This window comes from Haematobia irritans, chromosome 1 (genome assembly GCF_050003625.1).
Source record: "Haematobia irritans isolate KBUSLIRL chromosome 1, ASM5000362v1, whole genome shotgun sequence".
Taxonomy (NCBI): domain Eukaryota; kingdom Metazoa; phylum Arthropoda; class Insecta; order Diptera; family Muscidae; genus Haematobia; species Haematobia irritans.
Window position 1 is genome coordinate 129,458,819 of NC_134397.1, and position 23,364 is coordinate 129,482,182.

General features: G+C 32.8%; 1 protein-coding gene and 1 pseudogene across 2 annotated transcripts in view; one reads left to right on the top strand and one right to left on the bottom strand.

Moving 5' to 3' along the window:
- The window catches only part of trv (trivet), a 403,899-nt gene that overhangs the window by 225,878 nt on the left and 154,657 nt on the right, over positions 1–23,364 (bottom strand). The gene's annotated exons all lie outside the window — the stretch shown is intronic.
- LOC142222844 (U6 spliceosomal RNA) lies at positions 2,850–2,943 on the top strand (annotated as a pseudogene).

Sequence of the window (23,364 nt, forward strand, 5' to 3'; positions counted from 1 at the left end):
TCTGGGTGGAAGACCAAGGCAGATCTGAAGGGCATTTTATCATATGATGGTATTAACCCGGCAGGGAGCCACTGTGGTGCAATGGTTAGCATGCCCGCCTTGCATACACAAGGTCGTGGGTTCGATTCCTGCTTCGACCGAACACCAAAAAGTTTTTCAGCGGTGGATTATCCCACCTCAATAATGCTGGTGACATTTCTGAGGGTTTCAAAGCTTCTCTAAGTGATTTCACTGCAATGTGGAACGCCGTTCGGACTCGGCTATAAAAAAGAGGTCCCTTGTCAATGAGCTTAACATGGAATCGGGCAGCACTCAGTGATAAGAGAGAATTTCACCAATGTGGTATTACAATGGGCTGAATAGGCTAAGTGAGCCTGATACATCGGGCTGCCACCTAACTTAACCTAACCTAACCTAACCCGGCAGGGGGGGAGCTTGAGGACCAACTATGGTCTAAGCCGCATATCACTTTGGATTCATGTCTTCCTCCATACCTAACCTAACTTAATTTGTATATATTTTGTTAATGAAGCATATATTTTGTTAATTGCAATTCTTTCTGGGAAAGACAGAGTTCAAGACATTACGACATTTGTATATGAGGTATTGGAACTTGTCGTTCATGAATGAAGTTTTATCATCAATTATTCAAATTTTCTTCTACTTGAACATTTTAATTGATCTCAACGACACTGTGCAAATTTTTGCAATGGTTCAAAGACAAAAGCGGACTCCCAAAGCAGCAAACGCCCAACAACCGATGGCTAAACAAAATTGCTATTGAAAAATGCCTCACAAAAAAAAAAACAACCAAGCGAGGAAATAAAATAAAACCCATAACCAGTTAAGCCCACACACTCACATATAAATACGGAAATACCCACTCGCTATGAACGGATCTGGCACAAATGTGGACGTGTGTTATGGATGAAACCTCTCATGCCTATATGAGCAATCATAAAAGACCAATCAGCATAAAAAGCTGGCATGAATAAACTTTTTAAAAGACATTTCTATTTTGAAGAGCATATTATTGTTGCTTTTGGGGCCAATAGGGGCAGAGATAGCTGGCTGGTAGCGGTAAAGGGTGGGGTAGTGCAGCTTCTGGTCTTACATCTTCTTTGTCATCCTTTGGATTTTTTTTTTTTGGTTTGTGAATTTTTACCCGAAACGAGTGTGTTAACTTTTTTTTTTTTTGGAAACATCATAAATAAATCATAGTCTTTCATGCACATATTGAACGGACGGACTCAATGGACCCAGCTAGTGGTCGTTGAGCCACCTACCTCCTCATAAAGCAAAAGGATTTCTAGTGGTTTGGTCCGTTTCTCTGTGTTTTTTTTGCTTCTTGTTTGGTTTTGTTTTGTTCTCGAGTTTATACAAATTTGTTGCTGTGCTGTCGCAAATGCAGATGAGCAGCATTCACATGTCTACTTCAAGGAAAAACTACCATTGTGCCATAGCATATTTATTAGTATACAGCCAAAGGAATTTGAATTGTAATTCAATGCAAAAAAAAAAAATTAAATTTGGAAGCAAGTGAAAAAAACACTAGATTGGCGAGAAATTAACCAGCAAAATGACAATGTATAAATGACTCCAATACACTCAAAAAACAGTGACCCCAACAGGAAGGAAAATTTTGGTTAATTTCACAAAAATAGGCAAATATTTTTGGACAAATTCAAGAAAATTTAGTAGACATAATTTTTACGTTAAGACAAAATTTGGAGTTTCAAATTACAAAAAATGTCGTTAGTGCCATACGAAATTCAAGATGGGCACATTATTGGAAAAAGTTAAAAATTTTATAAAATTCTGAAATATTTGGTGGGAGACACGAATTTAGTAAATATTTTTGCTCCATTTGGGTATAAATTTTCCACCTTTTATTTTGAAATTAATTTAACTAACGTACACAAAAAAATTATTAAAGTCAAGAAAATTTTCTCAAAATATAAAAATTCCATTAACTAAAATAGAACTAAATTGGCTTTAGTTACAAATAGGGTTCACTTTTGTGTAATGTCATCAAAACCAATTCAGTTCAGTTTCAAGGATTTTTTTCTTTGCTTAAATGTTATTTGGATTTGATTCTTTCAACCCTTTCAAAATTATCATTCGTTTGTTAAAGACATGAAATTTGTATGCTTGCGAAAAATGCTTTTTTTCAGTGTATATTTGGAGCAGTAGAACATTCTGTCATATGAGGGTAACCCCTATTACTATTTTTCTACATATATATATATATTTCTACATCCCCCAACGTTATTCAATCGTTATGATTTCGCGGAGGGTGATGTCTGCTTGTGACCAACTGGAAGATTTCAATTTAAGGGATCGCAACACTTATGGTGATTTAGCTTCGGGGTAAATAAAACAAACAAGTGAGATAAAGTTAATATGAATCGAAGTTAACTAATAATACGAAGGTGATCCAATGAGGGAAAAACCGACAAAAATTATCAAAGATTTTAAAAAGTAAATGGAATGGAATATTCAACATGGTTTGCATTCAACTCGGACTGGCTCTGCACCAATTTACAAATTTATACTTCCATGGCGATAATAATCTTCTCATTAGAAGGACATAACAGGAGGATAGAATTCTACAAATTTACATTGTCGAGGTGGCTCTATAAGCCGATGCGTTATCATGTCAAGGATAACCTTTTTTTCCATAAACTATTAAATCGGTTCTCTTGCTTGGAATAGCACAAATTTCGCAACGATTTAGCTTTGCACAGGCAGACAAAGTGAATCACACATTCAGAAAAGGCAGAACCTGGCGACCATAACCATTTGTTTCACTCAGACAAAAGTCCACCGAGGATATAGTTCTACCAAATGTTCTTGCTTCGGCAGAATATATACTAAAATTGAAGATTAGCATGGCCCCTGCGCAAGGATGACACGCAAAATCGTGAAGCGTTCCACCAAATGTATAGTTTCCAGGGGGATATGTAAGTCGGTGCGTTATTAAGCCAAACAGGAAATGTTTTCCATTCACTATCCAGCAAAAAAAAGCGTCGATAAAAAATTAGTGAAAATGTTATTTTTGGATTCTGGTGCAAAATTGGCGCAGAAGCAATGAATTTAACCTTATACTACGTTGGGTATTAGGTCGTATTTTTCATCACCGAATTTTTTTACTGTTGAATTATAATTAAAAGTTCTTACTACTCAGCATGAATTCAGCATATGTCACCAATTCATGCACTGAGTGATAGAAATTTTTAATTATATTCGAATAGTAAGAAATGCGGTGATGAAAAATACGACATGGGTCATCAAATGACCCCAACGTAGTATATGGGTTAACATAGGCATATCATAGGAACGATGTCCACTATTTCAATAGCCGTTGCCACTGAATTTGCATCACTTCTTAAAGTGTGATTCGAATTCAGTGTTTCAAAAATGTGAATTCAAAAATGTTGTAATATTTTGCCAAATATATAATTTTTATTATTATCTTTTAATTTTTAATGCATTCTAAATCTTGTCCGAAACGTTTGACTTCAAATATTTTTCAAAAATTCACATTTTTTCTTCAGCCTTTTTTCGACAAAATTTGAATAGTTGTACCATTTTATTAAAGAGATATAACAAATTGAAGAAAAAGAACATCTTTGAAGGACATTTTTGGAAGTGCTTTCAAAGTTGTGCCTTTGGAACAACTTCCAATTCTTTTTTTTGCTTGGAATAGCACCAATTTCCAATCGATTTAACTTTCTACAGGCAGACAAAGTGAATCACACCTTCTGAAATCCAGAACGTGGAGACCACCATCAGTCGTTCCATACCTAATAAAAGGTCCATCGTTAAACTGTTGCCAAATTTAGATTATTTGCAAATAATTTTCTTGGTTTTAGATAAATGTTATTATTGGGAGCTCAAATTAAAAATTCCAAATTTTTTAAAATGTTTGAGAATTTATTCAGAAAAAATCATAAAATAAAATAACTGATCAATTGTAGTATTATTCATAGCTAGCCAATAATTCTTTCTGGCGTTATAAGGATATCGCGATCAAAAACGACTTATCTTTTGACTTCCCAGCAAAAAAAAGCGTCGCAAAAATAGTAGTGAAAATGTTCTTATTGGATCCGGAAGTGGTGCCAAATTGACGCAGAAGCGATGAATTTAACATAGGCTTGTCATAGGATGGATGACCACCATTTTAACAGCCGCTGCACTGAATTTGCATCACTTCTTAACGTGTGAGGCGAATTCTATGTTTTGGATGTTAATTAAGAAATTTTTGTGATATTTTGACAAATAAATAATTTTTAATTTTTTTTTATGATTTTTAATTCATTATAGCGCTTGTCTGGAACTTTTGTGATCAAATATTTTCAAAAATTCGAAATTTTTCTACAAAGGATTTAGCATTTTTTCGGCTAAATTTAAATAATTTGTACTATTTTATTAATTCTTAATATCTTTTTAACATATTTGAAACGCAAACAAAATAAATTTCCCATTAAAAATATGAAAAAAGCGAGTTATAAACAAATTGACACAAATTAACTTTCTGTGCATTTAAAATAAAGAACATCTTTGAAAGAGCATTTTTGGAAGTTCTTTTAAAGTTGTGCCTTGAGAAGAACTTCCAAATTTTTTTGCTGGTTTAATACGCGAATCGACCCAATTTGTGGTTTCCTCATAAGAACGATGATGATGAAGATCATTATTCGTGCTTGCTGATTGTTATAATTCATCCACCAAAGGCTGTATTATCCGACCACATATGTACATATGTGTGTGTGTGACTATTGTATATATAGTTTGTCGTTTACGCACGACTGCAATTGGAATATATTTCCATATGTTTTTGGGCGCAATTCGTTATAATTCGAAATGCTACTCGACCATTTTTGTTGCTGTGACCATACTGGTGTTGGATGCCAAGCATTGCTGACTCCACATCACCATAGCCATGATTGGACTTGAGTTTTTTTTATATTTATTTATCTTTATTCGAATGGGCCTTTTGTTTTTGTGAGTATATTTTATTTCTATCATCCTCCATCTAATTTTGGCATTTTCTTGACTGGATTATAGCCATTTCAATATTATTATCATGATAATCAAGCATTTTTAGCAACGGAAATGGGACTAGAATCTTAACAGCCCACCATGAGAAGAGCCATACACCAGCAATAATACTGATAAAGTAGGAGTTATATGACAAATAAATTTTATATTATTCCTCTGTATCAGAGTTATTTTGCCCATATCATTTTTTTTTTGTTATTGTTGCTCCTTTTTTGGATTGTGTGTGTGTGTGTATATATCTGTGTTATTGTATGGCTTTGGTTAAATACAAACAGATTTATCATTTTTATATGCTATATGGTCCTGCGTAGACATATACTTCTATATATCATTGATATTGTTGCTATTCCATTGATGTCCCTTTGGATATTTTACAAATAACCATTATAGTCGTTTAGGACAAAAATGTGGCAGAGGCCGAAATCATTGAAAATAAGACAGCAGAGAGATAGAGATAGTCTCCTGTGATTTGGTATGCCATGATATAGGAATCACGTCTTCTTGCCCATACAAGCCTCATTTTTTTTAATAGGACATGATATGATCTGTGTTTTTTTTCGGGATTTGATGATGGGAAAGTCAAGTAGCACAGAAAAAGGACAGTTACAACACACCCCAACAAATCTTGACAGCTTGACTTTTAATTTAATTGTAGCTCTGGTCATCGAATTTGAAGAGGACAAATTGGATATTTTTATTGAAATAAATTTTGCGTTTTTATGCTTTAATAAAATGGATAAATTCATAATTTTCTTTGTGAAAATGTTACAATAAATTTGAATGATGATATCTTTTGGATTTTTTAGGTTTAATTTTTAGTAGCATGGTATGCCAAGAATGCCAATGACTGTGGTATCTCAAAACTTTTAAAAGTGAACTTGCAAATGGGTCCTTTTATGCAATAATATTTTAGACCTTCAATTCTAAAGAACGTATCTTTACATTGTACTCACCCGTTTGTGGATATTTTTTCGATTATTTTTTATGTAAATACATACCTGAAAAAGTAAAAAAAAAATTATTTAATATATTGCTTTACTGTAAAAAAATAATAAAATAATAATAATAATTTTAGCAATTTTTATTGTAACACTTTATTTTATTTTGAAAAAAATACTATAGCAGTTTGCTCTATTTACAAATTATGTTATTCATGATAAAATTCAAGAGTGATTGTTTTATATTTGGCTGGAAACAAGTGGCCGTAAAAGCCCTGCTGCATTTATATGTGAATAAATCTTTTGTTTCTCGTACCATAGCTGGTTACTGAGTTATTGGCACTGCTTCACTAGAAATTGTCCAAAAAGCCCAGATTTGATCTAAATATATGTCGCAATGGTAGAAAATGTGCTTTTCAGCTGAACATATCACAAGAACGGATGCAAAACATATTCAAAAACTAACTAGATTTAAAGCCATTGAAATTCCAAAAGTGCAAGAGCTCACTGGTGCAAAAAGTTGATTCGCTTGCACGAAAAAGGCCAATTATGTTATCGAATTTGCTCCGATGAGAAACTATTCCAAATTGAGCAGTTTGTGAATAAACAAAATGATCGAGTTTACTAGCCAAAGAGATCAGCTAAATACACACAAAAAAATAATACATTTATTTTATGAATAGTGTACACAAAAATTTTCCAAACACGGGATTCATAAATTATATGAAAACAATCCATTAAATAAAAATACAGGTTTTCATTGATTACGAATGTATACATAATATGAATGGAATTTTTAATATTATAAATGAAGTGTACATATTTTTGTCATTGAAAAATATGAACTTTTACATAATATATAATAAAAACGTCATGCATTACATGTAACTTTGCATTCGTCAAAATGTATGAACCCATTTATTAAAACCCGCATTAATATTATTTATAAACATAAGCATCAACGCTTCCAGTTAATATTGTTTTTTCGTAAATTTTTTTACAGCAATAAATAATCTTCGAATCGCGACGGAGACTCAAACTGTACTGAAAAACACAAACACACGTGTTGCCTTCAAAACGTTATATTTCGTTTTTTTTTTTGTCTCGTATTATATGCTTGTATTGTATACACATGAGAGTAACTCTATGTTGTGGCTCTCACGCTAAGAGAAAACCAGTGTTTTTGATATATTAAGCAAAGTTTCATTAATTTTATGAAACCGTTCCTATAAATTATTAAAAAATTCATAATTTCATAACAAGTATTTACGAAAACATTATATTATTTAGGTGTACACATTTTTTATGAAAAAGTCCATAAATTTATAAAAATGTACAAATTTATGTACAAACTCATATTTTATTTTTTTGTGTGTATGTACATCTTCGATTGACTACCAGATCTCAAGCGTCGCACATTGGGGTTTTTGATACCAAAAATGGGAATTAATTGAAAAATGAAATTTAGGAGAACCGAAAAAATTTTTATAGTCGGTAAAAGTACACAAAATTCCACATGACTAGCGCAAAAATTGTGTCCTTGACAAGTACCGTTGTGTCACTATATATGTTTGAAGTTGGAGTTATTTTACGTTTTCCTTGCGTGCGATATAAATGTAAATTATTGGTGTCTTAAAAATTAGTTTTGGGTGTTTTCTAAAGCGATAATTAAAAAAATAATAATGGAACCTTCATCCTCAGGTTAATAAGATTATTTTTGTGTTTTTTATTTTTATATTTGACTTGTGTTATTATTTGAAATTTAGTTTCGCTCGTAAGTCTTTAAATTAGAGGATTTCGAGAAACGTGTCGACAAATAGTTGTGAATAAAGCCAAATTAAAAAGTTTATTTTTTCTAAAACAATAAACTCTTTTAAAAGCATAGATGAAAAAGTTGTCTGCACTTTTTTGCACATTTTGAAATTAAGTGGAAATACATTTTTCAACCCCTGGTACTATATGTCCCCAACTGTGCACAAATATTTATTACTTGGAGCAGAAATAATTAACCACGCTTTACTTCCAATTGGACAGTTGTCGGAAGAAGCGCAAGAAGCTAGAAACAAAGATTTTAAAAATTTTAGACGGCATTTTTTGCGAATATGTTCTATGGAAAAGTCAAATGAAGAGATATTTAAAAGACTGTTAATTAACATACTTCGGATCCAGTTATATCAGAAATGAGAAATTAAAAGAGAAGAAACGCCACAATTTGCCTATGGAAGCAATTCAAATGGTGATATTTGAGTCAAATCTTGATGGTGATCAACATGCCAGTGTTTATGATAATGATACATATAGTAATTTTACTGACGATGATGATAATAATTGTTAAAAATCAGATCAAAAAGCAGATATTCATTCTCTTTTTTTTTTTTGTTGCAAATTAACTAATGGAAAACAAATAAAATGTGGACTAAAAAATATTTAAAATTTGATTGGTTTTATGTCTTTTAGTGAATTTGGCCGAAAAAAGTTAAAACTATAAACAGCGAAAGCTACTTCGAATTAATTCCCATTTTTGACATCAAAAACCCCACTGTGCGTCGCATATGGTAATCATAGGGGCCGCTGTAACAGTCTCGTTCCTCGCCCTATTCATTGACCGTGGAAATAAAATAAATGCCTAAGGCTATGGTCACACTAGGAAAATATTTGACCAAAATAAGGGTCAAATATTTTTCTAGAACCATTTTCCAAATATATGGATATGATTTTTGGAAAGTATTCCTACCATCATGATATATATCCAATATTATCTCAAAATGTCTGCTGACTTGGCTGTGGCGACTTATTCTTTTTTTAATTTCTGTCAAATATTTGCATAATATTATCAGGAATATGTCTCAAGAACAGTATGGGTAGATACAAATTTTGGCCGCAGATCATGGGCATTCCAACAGGACTCAACAGCACCAATAAGGAGGTTCCCCGCTTCTCTCAATCCTTTGGACTTTTGCACCTGCGGCATTTTGTAGAATAAGTTTGGCACTAAAAAATACCATAGTGTCGACCACATCAAGGCGGCGCATCTGCGGAAATGGGCCAAAGTACCGCTGATCTAGTTTCAAGCAGCAAGTGATTGTTTTGTCGGCCGTTTTAAGGTCTTAATTCGTGTCAGACTTGGCGACTTCGAACAAATCTAAACTGATTCTTAAATCTGATGTTATGTTCGACATTTTTTGTTTTTAAACCATAAATTTATTTAAAAAAAAAAAAAAAAAAAAAAGATTACATTACATATTGGGGAGCCTGTGTGTTAGTAATTTCATTTTCGCCCATTTTCTTAAAAAAAAGTTTTGAATTCTCTTTGAATTCACACTTATGCCATATGAAACCATAAATAATTAATTTTGGTTTATTTTATTTGTAATTTGAAATCAATAAAGAACTTAATTGCAAAGAAAAAGCAAACAAAAATTGCAATTTCTGGTAAAGGCCCAACTTTAAAAGCACATCGAAAAAGGTCCTTCCAAAAGAAGTTATTTATTTTAATTACCCAGGAGGTTCATTTGTATAACTCGCTGTTTTTAAGGAATAATTTTCATTTTTATACCCTCCATAGAACGGGGGTATATTAACTTTGTCATTCCGTTTGTAATACATAGAAATATTGCTCTAAGACCCCATAAAGTATATATATTCTGGGTCGTGGTGAAATTCTGAGTCGATCTGAGCATGTCCGTCCATCCGTCTGTTGCAATCACGCTAACATACGAACGAAACAAGCTATCGACTTGAAACTCGGCACAAGTAGTTGTTATTGATGGAGGTCGGATGGTATTGCAAATGGGCCATATCGGTCCACTTTTACGATAGCCCCCATATAAACAGGCCCCCAGATTTGGCTTGCGGAGCCTCTAAGAGAAGAAAATTTCATCTGATCCGGCTGAAATTTGGTACATGGTGTTAGTATATTGTCTCTAACAACTATGCAAAAATTAGTCCACATCGGTCAATAATTATATATAGCCCCCATTTAACTATCCCCCGATTTGGCTTGCGGAGCCTCTAAGAGAAGCAAATTTCATCCGATCCGGCTGAAATTTGGTACATGGTGTTAGTGTATGGTCTCTAATGACCATGCAAAAATTGGTCCACATCGGTGCATAATTATACACAGAAAAAAAGGTGTCTTGTTAATTTTAGGACCAGTTTAACTTCCACATAGTTCAAAAAATTTACTGTAATATAGTTCATTTTTCGTAACCACTGCGAAAATTAACTTAGCTAAAGGAAAACTTATAAAACTTCAGTAAATGTTTTTTAGTTCACTAACTACGAAATGGGACGGATTTTTCCTTAAATAAATTTCCAATACACTAGTTAATGCATCGTTGATTGTATTATAAAAAGACATAGGCAATATAAAAATCTTACTACGAAATGTGGACAATTTACTAAGAAAAATTTTTGTATGGAAAAAAATTTTTGTAGTAAAAATTAACTTAACCACAGTACCGATTCGTATGGCGGCTTCCTACTGCTTATTTCGGTTTTTACTATAAGTTGGAGTATATTTCCTCACATTGAAAATTTTAGATAAAGTAGAATAAAAAGTAGTTAATTTAATCCTTGACGGGTGTATATAATTTTTTATGGATTCCTCGTAAATTTTGAATATATTTTACCTTATCCTATAGATAGAATACCAACTAATCAATAAACGTGATACTGGAAATTGAAGTGAGAAGAATTTATGAAATTATTGCATCATCTTTTTTTTTTTTTTGTTTGTGTTTGTTATTGCGATGATGTTATGGAATGTGTGTTGTTGGTATCTTTTGTGGTGATAGTTGTTTTGTTGCAATAGCGAGATCAGAAAGGGATCATGTGTGTGTGGAGTTGTTTTTCTTTACATATGTGTCCTTTATGACTATTTGTGTCTTTGAGTTTTATTGGTGCATTCAGTTCTGTTGATGCATTTATGAAGCGCACACGTGGTGCGCTTGCGTGCGGTATTTGTGTTTATTAATAAAAATACATTTATTTCGTAACATTTTAGAAACTGATAAGTGAATGGTGTGATGTTAGAGAAAACAAAAACACTTTATATTGATAAAAAATAAATAACTCTAAAATAAATCACATATTAAGAAACTGTATATTTCTATTAATAATTTAAAATTAGTGCGGTTTTAAATTGGTTTACATAAAAATATTCATAATGAGTGGTAATAAAATGATCTATATTTACGCTACATCTGGATCACAGTACAATTTTTTGAGTCTATATTTTTATGTTATAGCGAGTCCTTAAGGTGTGTACTAAGTTCGAGTTTAGGTGCTAAATTAAGAAATAAATCAGTAAGAAAAGTATAAAATTATACGCCTTCGATGCAAATTTAAATATAACTTGATGGAGAATAGCCCGAAACAAGTTTTTTATTAAGTTTGTATTCTTTAAATGGATTACACGATTAAGAACAGAAAATCGTTTTTAAGCTTATGTAGAACGCTGTTTTTTTAATTTAATATGATGAATTGTTTTCAAGTTATTCCAATATATATAGCGGAAGTGCCTTAATTTTGAACATAACCGTATATCTCAAAAAGTCGAGCTCTTAAAAAAACAAGTGTTAATTTGGATTCAGCGACCTGAAATTACTAAAAATTTGATATAAATTTTAAATGAACACAAAAACGGTTCAATTTTGTTCCCATGTATTTCTAAAGAAAACTAATCATGAAAAATTGGGATTTTAGCCACTAAACTCGAACTTAATATCCACCATAAATACTAAATGCTATATTGACAAGTGGAAATTATATCTAATTTTATAATATTTTTATTTCATTTATATTCTGAGAAGGATTTCAAAAATGTCCCATTTGTGCATGGATATGATTCCACTAATGTAGTAATTGGATGATTTTTTTCAATGTGGTAAGTTTTTCGTCCATTTGTAATAAAGCCAAAATTTCTATTTATTAAAAATAATTTTCATTTGCAGGATGACAGCAAATCTAATGGTATTTTTTTTGAATCTTCTTACTGTTTAATGCTAACTAAGCTGATATCCCTATTTGCTCTAAGAAAATTCTCTTGTAAGTTAAAGATCAAAATACCATAGAATTTGATAATATTTTTATATTTTATATAGCTTTTTAACTTCAGAGGCTTATGACGCAAATCCACACAACAAAAACTAGCGAAATCGGTGAAATTGGACAAAAATGAAATGAAAATAGCAACTTATGGCATATATCTTTCATATGGATAGAAAATGGAAATTCATATTAATTAGTTTCATTCTACTAACATAGAATATTACTCTTTTGAAGAAGCAATTACTAACTACCGAAAAGTAACAGCATACAGTGTACGAATAAAAACATTTCTTTTATTGTATATCATAAGCCATAGTTTTATGTAATATAATAATAATTTTTTGAAATAAAATACTGGTAGTTATGAAAAATTGTCTTATGTTGTACGAAAAATTTCTTAGTTGTATACAGGCTTGTTGTACCATTAATTCCTCAATTTATTTACTTCTTTGAAAATTATACTGATAAACAGTTTATTTGAAACCAATTTCTAAATATAGGATTCCCAAAAACTTGTTCATTTTTCCGGATAGCAGGAATATTTTGAATGAGTGTAAGTACATTCTTCCCACAGCGTAGTAAGAATGAACTAAAATACGATGCAATACATAAACTTATTTATAAGAAAATCATGAACTTATCTAGATGAAAAAAATCTTTGGCGCCAAATCATGGTCATTCTTACTATGGGTTAGTTCATTTTTCGTAAACAATAGTAAACTTTTTTTTCGGTGTATATAGCCCCCATATAAACCGATCACCAGATTTGACCTCCGGACCCTCTTGGAAGACCAAAATGTATTTGATTCAGTTGATATTTGGTACGTGGTGTTAATATATGGCCTCAAACACCCATGCAAAAATTGGTCGAAATCGGTCCATAATTATATATAAACCCCATATAAACCGATCCCCAGATTTGACCTCCGGTGCCTTTTGGAGAAGCAAATTTCATGCGATCTGGTTGAAATTTGGTACGTGGTGGTAGTATATGATATTTAACAACCATGCCATAAGTGGTCCATATCAGTCCATATTCATATATAGCCTCCCCCCGATATAAACCGATCCCGAGATTTGGTTTTGGAGCCTCTTGGAGGAACAAATTTCACACGAGTCAGTTGAAATTTGGTACATTGTGCTATCGGTCTATAGTTATATATAGCCTTCAGATAAATCGATCCCCAATCACACAAAAATTGGTCCATATCGAGTTCATAATTGTATATAGCCCCCATATAAGCGACCTCCATATTTCAATTCTGGCTCTCTATGTACCGTGCAAAAGTCCATATCGATTCGTAATTATTAGTAGACTTACCTACACATACCTTTTTTGTCTAATATATACCACGTATGAACTAACTCTCAATTTAGAAAACGATGTTAAGAAGTTTTAAGATACCACATCCCAGGTAATTCGGTTGTGGATGACAATCTTTCGAAGAAGTTTTTACGCAATCCATGGTGGAAGGTACATAAGATTCGGCCTGGCCGAACTTGCGGCCTTATATACTTGTTTGTTTTCAAATACTTTAAAAGAAGAATTAATAAAATGTTTACCATTTTTAAATTACTATTACATTATTAAAATTTTGTCGAAAAAATTGTTAAATCTCTTCAAGAAAAATTGCGAATTTTTGAAAGCAGTAGAGGTCAAACATTCTATATGAATGTATATGTTCTATATGAATGCATATGAATTTATTAAAAATCGTTTGTCATATAAAATATCACAGAATTTTATAATTCACATCCTCAAATCGGTATTCGGATCACAAGTGATGCAAATTCAGTGCGACGTCTGTTAATGGAAATCCGTTCTATGTTAAATTTATCGCTTCTGCGCCAATTTTGCACCACTTTCGTATTCAAAAAGAACATTTTCACAATTGTTTTTCGCAACCCTTTTTTTGTGGGTATCTTTAAATTGAACTATTATTCTAGGAATATCTAAATAAAGCAAATATTGTTGCCATATGTGTAAACATATTCTAATCCAAAGATTATTCCTAGTTTTAGTTATTACAAGAGGCTTCTATGAAAAATCAAAATGCCACTCTTAGCCCCATTGTATGCTAAGTAATTTCGCTTTAAAAATTGTGAAAGCGCAAAACAAAAAAACAGGAGAAGAAGAGAAAATATTTTGTTTACTTATGCGCTTTCCCAATTGCAAGTGTATATGTATGAGCATGGATATGGTCCGATTAACTTTTGTAGTGGCCCACTTCATCAGCAAACACCGCAATCATCATATCAGGCTAACTGGCAGACCAAGCACAAGCGACCACTGATACTTGGCCGTTAACATAGAATGTTTCACAATCTCGTTTCTCGTGTTGTTGGTTCCCTATTTGATTCATGCTGAGTAAGCAGGACATAGCCAAACAAATGCTCATATGCGTGTGTCTGTGTGTGTACCGGCTATGGCACCGCACCGAACAGTCGGTCTCACTTGTGTAAAATGGACATTTTATGTTCGTTTGTTTACTGATGATGGCACTACCTCTTCTACTCTCTTTCAGTTCTTTATTGTTGCAGTGACCTTTTTTGCTTTTGTTTTTGAAGCTCTCTGGTTTATTTTTTTTCGAGTTGTTTTTTTTTTTTTTGTTCCTGTGATTTGCCAGCATAGTTGTACGAGTACAAAAATAAACTTTTTGTAGTTTTCGCTTTCTAAATTGTATACAAGTGTGGTCATTTAATGTCGATTTGTATTCTAGATTGGATGTTTTCCTCTCTGCCCATCTCCGATAACAACCCGAGAGTAACAACATGGCTGATGTTGTAGCTGAATACATGTTGACATGTTGGTTGCGTTTGTATGCGAAAGTTATATGCATACGAGTATATGTGTTGATCCGTATTTGAGCTTGTGTGTGTGTGTGTGCTTAAAAGACTATTGAAAGGGGACTGCATATAATTTGCAATATTGAAACGACTCAGCGATGTATGGTTACATGTACAGTCCATGTATGATTTGTAATCAAGTCTTTCGCGATGTATCTTATACCCAAAACTATAGGCAATCAAAATGAATCTGAAAGTTCGAAGTGAAATCAGTATTAAAGGAATATTCTAACTATAAGGACAAAACGACTTCAATGGAAATTTTATCGACTTTTGGACAAGGAATACAACTTTTTGTCAGAGATATATGTCTTCTAAGCTAAGTAAAATTCACATTTTAACGATTCGTATTTCGAGTAGAAGAAAATATTTTTCAGGCTACTTACCCAGCAAAAAAAGTGTCCTCAAAAAAGTAATTGTAAAATAAGCGCAGAAGCGATAAATTGAATATGGACTTGTCATAGGATGGATGTCCACAATTTCAGCAGCCGTTGCATTGAATTTGCATAACTTCTTAAGGTATGATTCGAATTCAGTGCTTTGGATGTGAACTAAGAAAGTTTGTGAGATTTTGCTAAATAAATTATTTGTATAATTTTTTATGATATTTAATGCATCCTAACTCTGAAACATTTGACATCAAATATTTTTAAAAATTGGCAATTTTTCTAGAATGAATTTTTATTTATATATACATATATTTTTTTTTTTTGACAAAATTTATGGAAAATAATTTGTACAATTTTATTAATCCTTACACTGTTTTTAACCTATTTAAACAAAAACAAGTAAGTAAAGTCTAAAGTCGGGCGGGGCCAACTATATTATACCCTTCACCCCTATGTAGGCCAAAATTTGTGTTACAATCTCAACTACTTCACATTTGCTGGAAGCTATATAAAGGAGACATTTTTTTTACTTCTACAAAATCTCTAGATTTAAAATTTAAATCCATCGAAAATGGATCTAAAATATGTAACAGTCTACCATAACATATTTCCCAAATCTGGTGTACGTATATATGGGAGCTATATATAAACTGAACCGATTTTGACTAAATTTGACATGTATAGTTAGGATAATAATTCTGCTATCTATGCGAAATTTCACGTAAATGGGAGTATAACTTTGGCCCCCTGGTCATATGAGTGCAAATCGGACGGAAGATATATATGGGAGCCATATCTAAATCTGAACCGATTTCAACCAAATTTGGTACAATTACCGATACTACTAAACGTACTCCTTGTGCGAAATTTGAAGCAAATCACGGCAAAACTTTGGCCTCTGTGGTCATATGAGTCTAAATCGGACGAAAGATATATATGGGAGCTATATATAAATCTGAACCGATTTGGCTGTACGGTATTTCAAGAAAATCGGTTGATAAACACGCTAACTAAGACCAAATCGGGGATAAATATATGTGGCAGCTATATCTAAATCTGAACCGATTTTTTCCAAAACCAATAGGGATTGTCTCTGCCACAAGAAACGGCCCTATACCAAATTTGAGGACGATCGGACTTCAATTGCGAGCTGTACTTTGTGTACCATATTACATATACAGACAAATGGACGGACGGACAGACAGACGGACATCGCTAAATCGACTCAGAATTTAATTCTAAGCCGATCGGTATACTAAAAGATGACCACTATTTCTTGGCGTTACATACAAATGCACAAACTTATTATACCCTGTACCACAGTAGTGGTGAAGGGTATAAATATGGGAAACATTCAAATCTGATGCAATTTTAAGGAAACTTCGAAAAAGTTTATTTATGATTTAACGCACGATATATACGTATTAGAAGTTTAGGAAAATTAGAGTCATTTTTACAACTTTTTGACTAAGCAGTGGCGATTTAACAAGGAAAATGTTTGTATTTTGACCATTTTTGTCGAAATCAGAAAAACATATATATGGGAGCTATATCTAAATCTGAACCGATGTCAACCAAATTTGGCACGCATAGCGACAATGCTAATTATACTCCCTGTGTAAAATTTCAACTAAATCGGAGTTAAAAATTGGCCTCTGTGGCCATATGAGTGTAAATCGAGCAAAAGCTATATATGGGAGATATGTCCAAATCTGAACCGATTTCAACCAAATTTGGCACGCATAGTTACAATGCTAATTCTACTCCCTATGCAAAATTTCAACTGAATCGAAGCAAAAAATTGGCCTCTGTGGGCAAATGAGTGTAAATCGAGCGAAAGCTATATATGGGAGCTATATCTAAATCTAAACCGATTTGGTTGATATTTTGCAAGTTTTTCGAGACTTAAAAAATATTCGGATGTACGGAATTTGAGGAAGATCGGTTAATATACACGTCAATTATGACCAGATCGGTGAAAAATATATATGGCAGCTATATCTAAATCTGAACCGATTTTTTCCAAAATCAATTGGGATCGTCATTAAGCCGAAACAGGACCCTATACTAAATTTTAGGACAATCGGACTAAAACTGCGAGCTGTACTTTGCACACAAAAATACACCAACAGCTAGACAGACAGACAGACGGACATCGCTGAATCGACTCAGAATTTAATTCTAAGCCGATCCGTATACTAAAAAGTTGGTCTATGATTACTCCTTTTTGGCGTTACATACAAATGCACAAACTTATTATACCCTGTACCACAGTAGTGGTGAAGGGTATAAAAAAAAGTTAAAATTACCTTTTAAAAAAGATTTAAAAAAACTGAATTAACAGAATTTACTGTATAGTTAAAATAAAGAACATCTTTGGGAGGATATTTTATTTAGCTGTCCCAGCAAATAAAATTGAAAATTGTTCTACAAATTTTTTTCAAAGCACATCCCCGAATCCCCCATCGATTTTTTCCACTTCCGATGCAGCCTTTTGGACAAGTGCACGAACATTTCTTTTAAAGCGCATTCCGGGATCCCCCATCGATTTCTTTCCACTTCCGATTCAGACCTTTTAAACAAGTATTAAAAAGTACGCATTTAGACTATTTTAAGCGAAAATTAAAAAAAATCACAAAAAATAGAAAATCTGTAAAAAATAAAAAAAAATAAAAATAATAATAAAAATTAAATTTCATTCCCGCTGGGATTTGAACCTGTGGAGTTTGACTTTTTCACTTCCATGGAAGTTCTTCTGAGAAGGTTTGGCAAATTATGATAATTTTTCATTTTTTCTTGATTTGTAATGGTAAATATATATTTATACAAAAATAACAAAATAATAATGACGTATAACATAAAAAATAATTTTTTAGAAAAATGTTTGATAAAACAAACTTGCTGCTGGTGAGATTTGAACAAGTGTTCTTTAGTTTTTCATTCATAATAATAAAGAACATCTCAAGGAGTAGTTAGAATGTAATGCCGTGGTGTCATATTAGGTTCATATCACAAACATTTGAATATACGTTTTGATGCATCGTGTTCAATGGCGTTTGTGGCTGAGTGTTGTAAGGGGTCCTGTTATGGTGCAGGTTCAATCCCCCGGTGGAAGCGAAGAAGTTTTTCAGTTGGTAAAAATTAGATAATATAAAAATAAAAGTGTAACAAAAAAATACTGATTAAAACAAATAATGAAATTGAAGAAAAATTTTTGTTTTTTTAAATTTCTTCATCCAAATTAACTTCCAAAGCACAACTTCTAAAGCAATGCAAAAACCCAAAAATGGAGTGCTTTTGTCCTATGACAAGCCCAGGTAAAATTCATTGGAGATGATACAAGTTTGCACTACTTTCGTATCACAAATCGGGGATCCAAACTACTTTTTTGGAAGCTCCTTTTTTGCTGGGGAATAGTGCAGAATGTCTTTTAATTCGATTTTAAAAATTCAGCTATTTAGTCTTAAACAAGTTAAATTGTGGGGAGCAAAATATATTGGACCGCTACACTACAAAAAAAACCTCATTTCTGCTTAACAGCTTAAAAAATAATAATAGTTTCTAATTTAAGAACCCTTTTCTTGGAATCAAAGTTTTTATTTTAAGCCAACCAATATACAAACTTTTCAGTTTTGTTTCATTAGTCTTTTATGTATGCACACGAACTTCTGCTTGTATTCTATGCAGGGTTGTATGTTATTTTCCTGACTCTTTTCAATTTTTGTTGTTGTTGTTTTTTTTTGCAATTTTATGTCCTTTATTTTTTGAAGTAAAAGAGTTCGTTTTTTGTTTTGTTTGAAACACTCATTCATTTGCCCATAATGCTTCTGTGTACACACACACATATATAAACAAACAGGCATATACACAATGTATAACAGATGCACAATGGTTTTGTCCGACTTGTCCTGAATGCTGCTGCAGTAGTTAGTGTTGCTGTATTATTGTCAGTGGTTTGACATATAAAAACGGGTGTAACTTTTTGATTTTTCTTTTTCGTTTTTGGGATTTATCTGTCATGCTGTGGAAATATCTACATATTATTCGTTATATTACACACATACGCACACATTGATACAATGTGCAATATATTTTGATTCCAAAGAAAAAAAAAATCATATATGAATATTTTTATTAATAATTGCTTAGAATAATTTAAATTCGTTATATATACTAAATATGCATATTGAATTTGTTTTTTGTCTTGGCATCTAATGGGTGTGGTTTTCTTTTTATTTAGTTACCAATCTGTTACACTATATTTATATAAATAAATTATCAATTATCAATACCATGCATTGACTAAACTACAAGTGTAGCTTAACCAACAGAAGAAAAGTAATATAATTTTGCAAATTCCGCAAATCTTAATGGGGATTCTCAACGATAGCCTTTGTAGTTGGGTAGAAATGCTCCTAGTTTTAACAGAATATCAAGCTGGATTTCAGAGGAATTATTCAACATGTGACACTTTCTACAACTTAGCAAGAATTGTAACAATAAGTCTGACAGAAAAAAACACATCAGACAGCAAAAAAAAAACAAGGAACCTTATTTTTATGCACTAATAGAAAAAATTACGTTCCACAGTCGTGGACTGACAAAATCAAAACGGAAACGTTCACAAAAAAACAAAACGGAATGTTCACAATTTCGTCCACGGGCGTTGACGATTTCATGCATTCGGTTTTCTTTGGCCATTAAAAATCTTAAAATAATCGTTAGACGTTATTAAGGCCACTCCCTCGGTGGTGCAATGTGCTAAGGCGACTGTTAACGCGTATGGTGCAGAAAACACGGGCTAACGGAAATCTTTTTTAATTTTTTTTATAAAGTCGTAACCATAACGTTTTCAGATCATGAACGCTGGTTGTTGTTTTGACAACGCATGGTGTCATTTTATCGTTGTCAGATTGACACCGCCTGTCCACATGTGTGTTGATTCACTTCCATGAACGAATCGTTTTGAAATTAGCACGTCGTGCATGATTTTTTCTATGAGTGTGGCGAGTCCGAAAGGCGTTCAACATTGAAGTGAAACCACGTAGAGAAGCTTTGAAAAACTCAGAAATGTCATCAGCATTACTGAGAGGGGATACTCCACAGGTGAAAAACTTTTTGGTGTTTGGTCGAAACTGGGTTTGAACCCACGACCCTGTGTGTGCAAGGCAGGCATGGTAACAATTGCACTATGGTAGCGACACATATCATACAAATTTCTTCGACTTATACAAAATATTTACAAGGACACAAAATGTGCGGTACAGAACGGAGAGAGATCTCCGAATACTTCCAAACTGAGTCAAGAGTGAAACAAGGCTTAAATTATAATCCAATATATTTCTTTTTCAGCGTATTAGGTTAGGTTAGGTAGCAGCCCGATGTATCAGGCTCACTTAGACTATTCAGTCCATTGTGATGCCACATTGGTGAACTTCTCTCTTATCACCGAGTGCTGCCCGATTCTATGTTAAGCTCAATGACAAGGGATCTCCGTTTTATAGCCGAGTCCGAACGGCGTTCCACATTGCAGTGAAACCACTTAGAGAAGCTTTGAAACCCTCAGAAATGTCACCAGCATTACTGAGGTGGCATAATCCACCGCTGAAAAACTTTTTGGTGTTCGGTCGAAGCAGGAATCGAACCATCGACCTTGTGTATGCAAGGCGGGCATGCTAACCATTGCACCACGGTGGCTCCCAGCGTATTAGAAATTTGGCATTTTCACAACCCATAAAACCATTTTGTTAATCCGATCTTTAATAAATACAATTTTCCACAACTAAGTCACGAAATCTCAGTTTATTCAAGGGTTATTTCTTTAGCGAAAAATATTTTCTTCATATTAGCGAAAATTTACCTTATTTCAAAGACATGCGATCATAACAAAGTGACAAATACTTTCAAAGATGTGTATACTAAATTTATTTTTCCAAAAATAAAACAAAGAGTATAACTTTTTTGAATGAAATGTCTTATGTTATATTTGTTCTCACTAATGGAGAGATTTGTATGCTAAAGTTTAGAGTATCTAATTTCTTACATTTGGCCAGTATTTTGTTTTTCATTGTTCCTTTCATAGAAAAATTGTAATGACTAATAATTCTGTGTATATAGTTTCTCCACTCGTCCTGTGATTTATTAACGTACTCCTGTTTTTTTTTTTTTTTTTTTGTTTATTGGAAAACTTTCAGTTCTTCAAATTAGCTTTTAGTTAAATTTATAATCTCTGATGATTTCCCATGTTGCATTTGTTTATTTTTTTTCTTGTTTTATTATATACGTCAGAAGCTAAACGAAACAAGTGAAGCAAAATGAAAAAAAAAACAAGCGACCATACCAAACCAAACCAACAATTTTAAAATCCCCCAGAAGAATAAGGAAGCTAGTCATGAACATGGTCTTTAATTTACTTTAAATACCAGGCATAATTTGTTGCTTTCTATACCAATAAACATCAATGAAATTTATTTAAATATGGCTTATGTTTTATTTTCGTGTTGTTGTTGTTGTTATTGAGGCAGCTACTGTGGCATTGTTTAAATTACATTGTGCTCTGTGGCATGGAACAGCAGGCATGGCTGGTAGGAAGGCCAAATGGCTGCCTGGTGTGACGTAAGATTTTTCCATGAAATGCTTGCTGTGAAGGCATTCTAAAATCAGATGTGGTGACGCCAGGGACGCTATGGGGAAAAGTGTAAGGCAAGAAGGAGTCTTCAACGAAACGACAACAACGTAGAGTGACTGACTCCTTGGTGACAGTATCGTGTAATGCTTTACAGCATTACATGTTGACTTATGAGTGATGCTACAAACATAAAGTACAGATATTATTCCCTTAACTAAGATTTGAATTATACACTTCATACACATAAACATGGAACAACACAACACCACACCAAGCGAAGGGACAAACACAGGCTCAGGCATAGGTTTCCATTCAATACCCTGCCAAAAACTGAGAGAAACATTCAAAAACACCGACCAACATCTATTACACCATTCATATAGTCACACACACACTCATTTATACACAATCCATCCAGCCTCTCAGTCGTTGTACATACATACATAGTCCATGCGAGTTATATGCACACTAGGGCGTATGATTGTTAATGTGGCGATGTATTTTATGTGCGTTCGTGTGTGGTCGAATAACAAGAAAATATTTTACAGAAATTCATGGAGGGCTGAATGGTTTGCTGGTTTGCACAATGACAAATTATATTTGCAAGTTAAGATTATATGTTTAACTATGGGTATGGATATGAAATGTAATGTAGAGTGTTTGGGTATAGATTTCCTTTACCCTACTCTCGCTCTATCTCTCTCTCTCTCTCTCCGTATCACACTTTATAACTCATTCGTTAGGTTTGTTGGCTTATGGTTTCTATTTTGTGTGTGTGTGTGTTTATATATTTGTACTATATGCTGAGTATTTACGCTTTTATGCATTAGGATACAATTTGACATTTTGGTATTGTCAAGTAAACAACTTTGTTGGTCTTGTTTCTTTCTGGTTTCCCATTTTTTCTGTTTATTTCTTTCCTTTGTTCGGCCTCTCGGGGGACATTTGTCAGTCAAGAGACAAATTTAATTTTTCCTATGCATACACCCAGCCAAGCATTTTCCTCCCCCCTCCATCAACAATATCAATTGAATAATATCAAATATGTCAGTGGATGTGGTGGCAATGGAAAATGGTTATAAAACAACAATAACTATCACTAACAGTATCGGGCTTTATAATTAAAATTGACAACAAATTATTGTGTGTGACAAATCATTAATAAAATAATAATAAAAAGCACTGTGGTAGTTTTGAGGACCTAACTCAATAAGTTAAAAAGCTATAAGTGCTATTTGGGCTACATTATTTTCCGAAATGTTATAAAAAAAATACAAAAATAAAAACAATCTGTACTGCAGAAAAATTGCCTTAAAATTGCGTAGTTTTTCTTGATTGTTAAAGGAGTTTGTAAGAATACATTTTAGTTACCACCAATATGAAGTATGATTACAGCCTTTACTTGATATGTTACGTGATATTAAAGATTACGCATCCTAAATTTTACGAT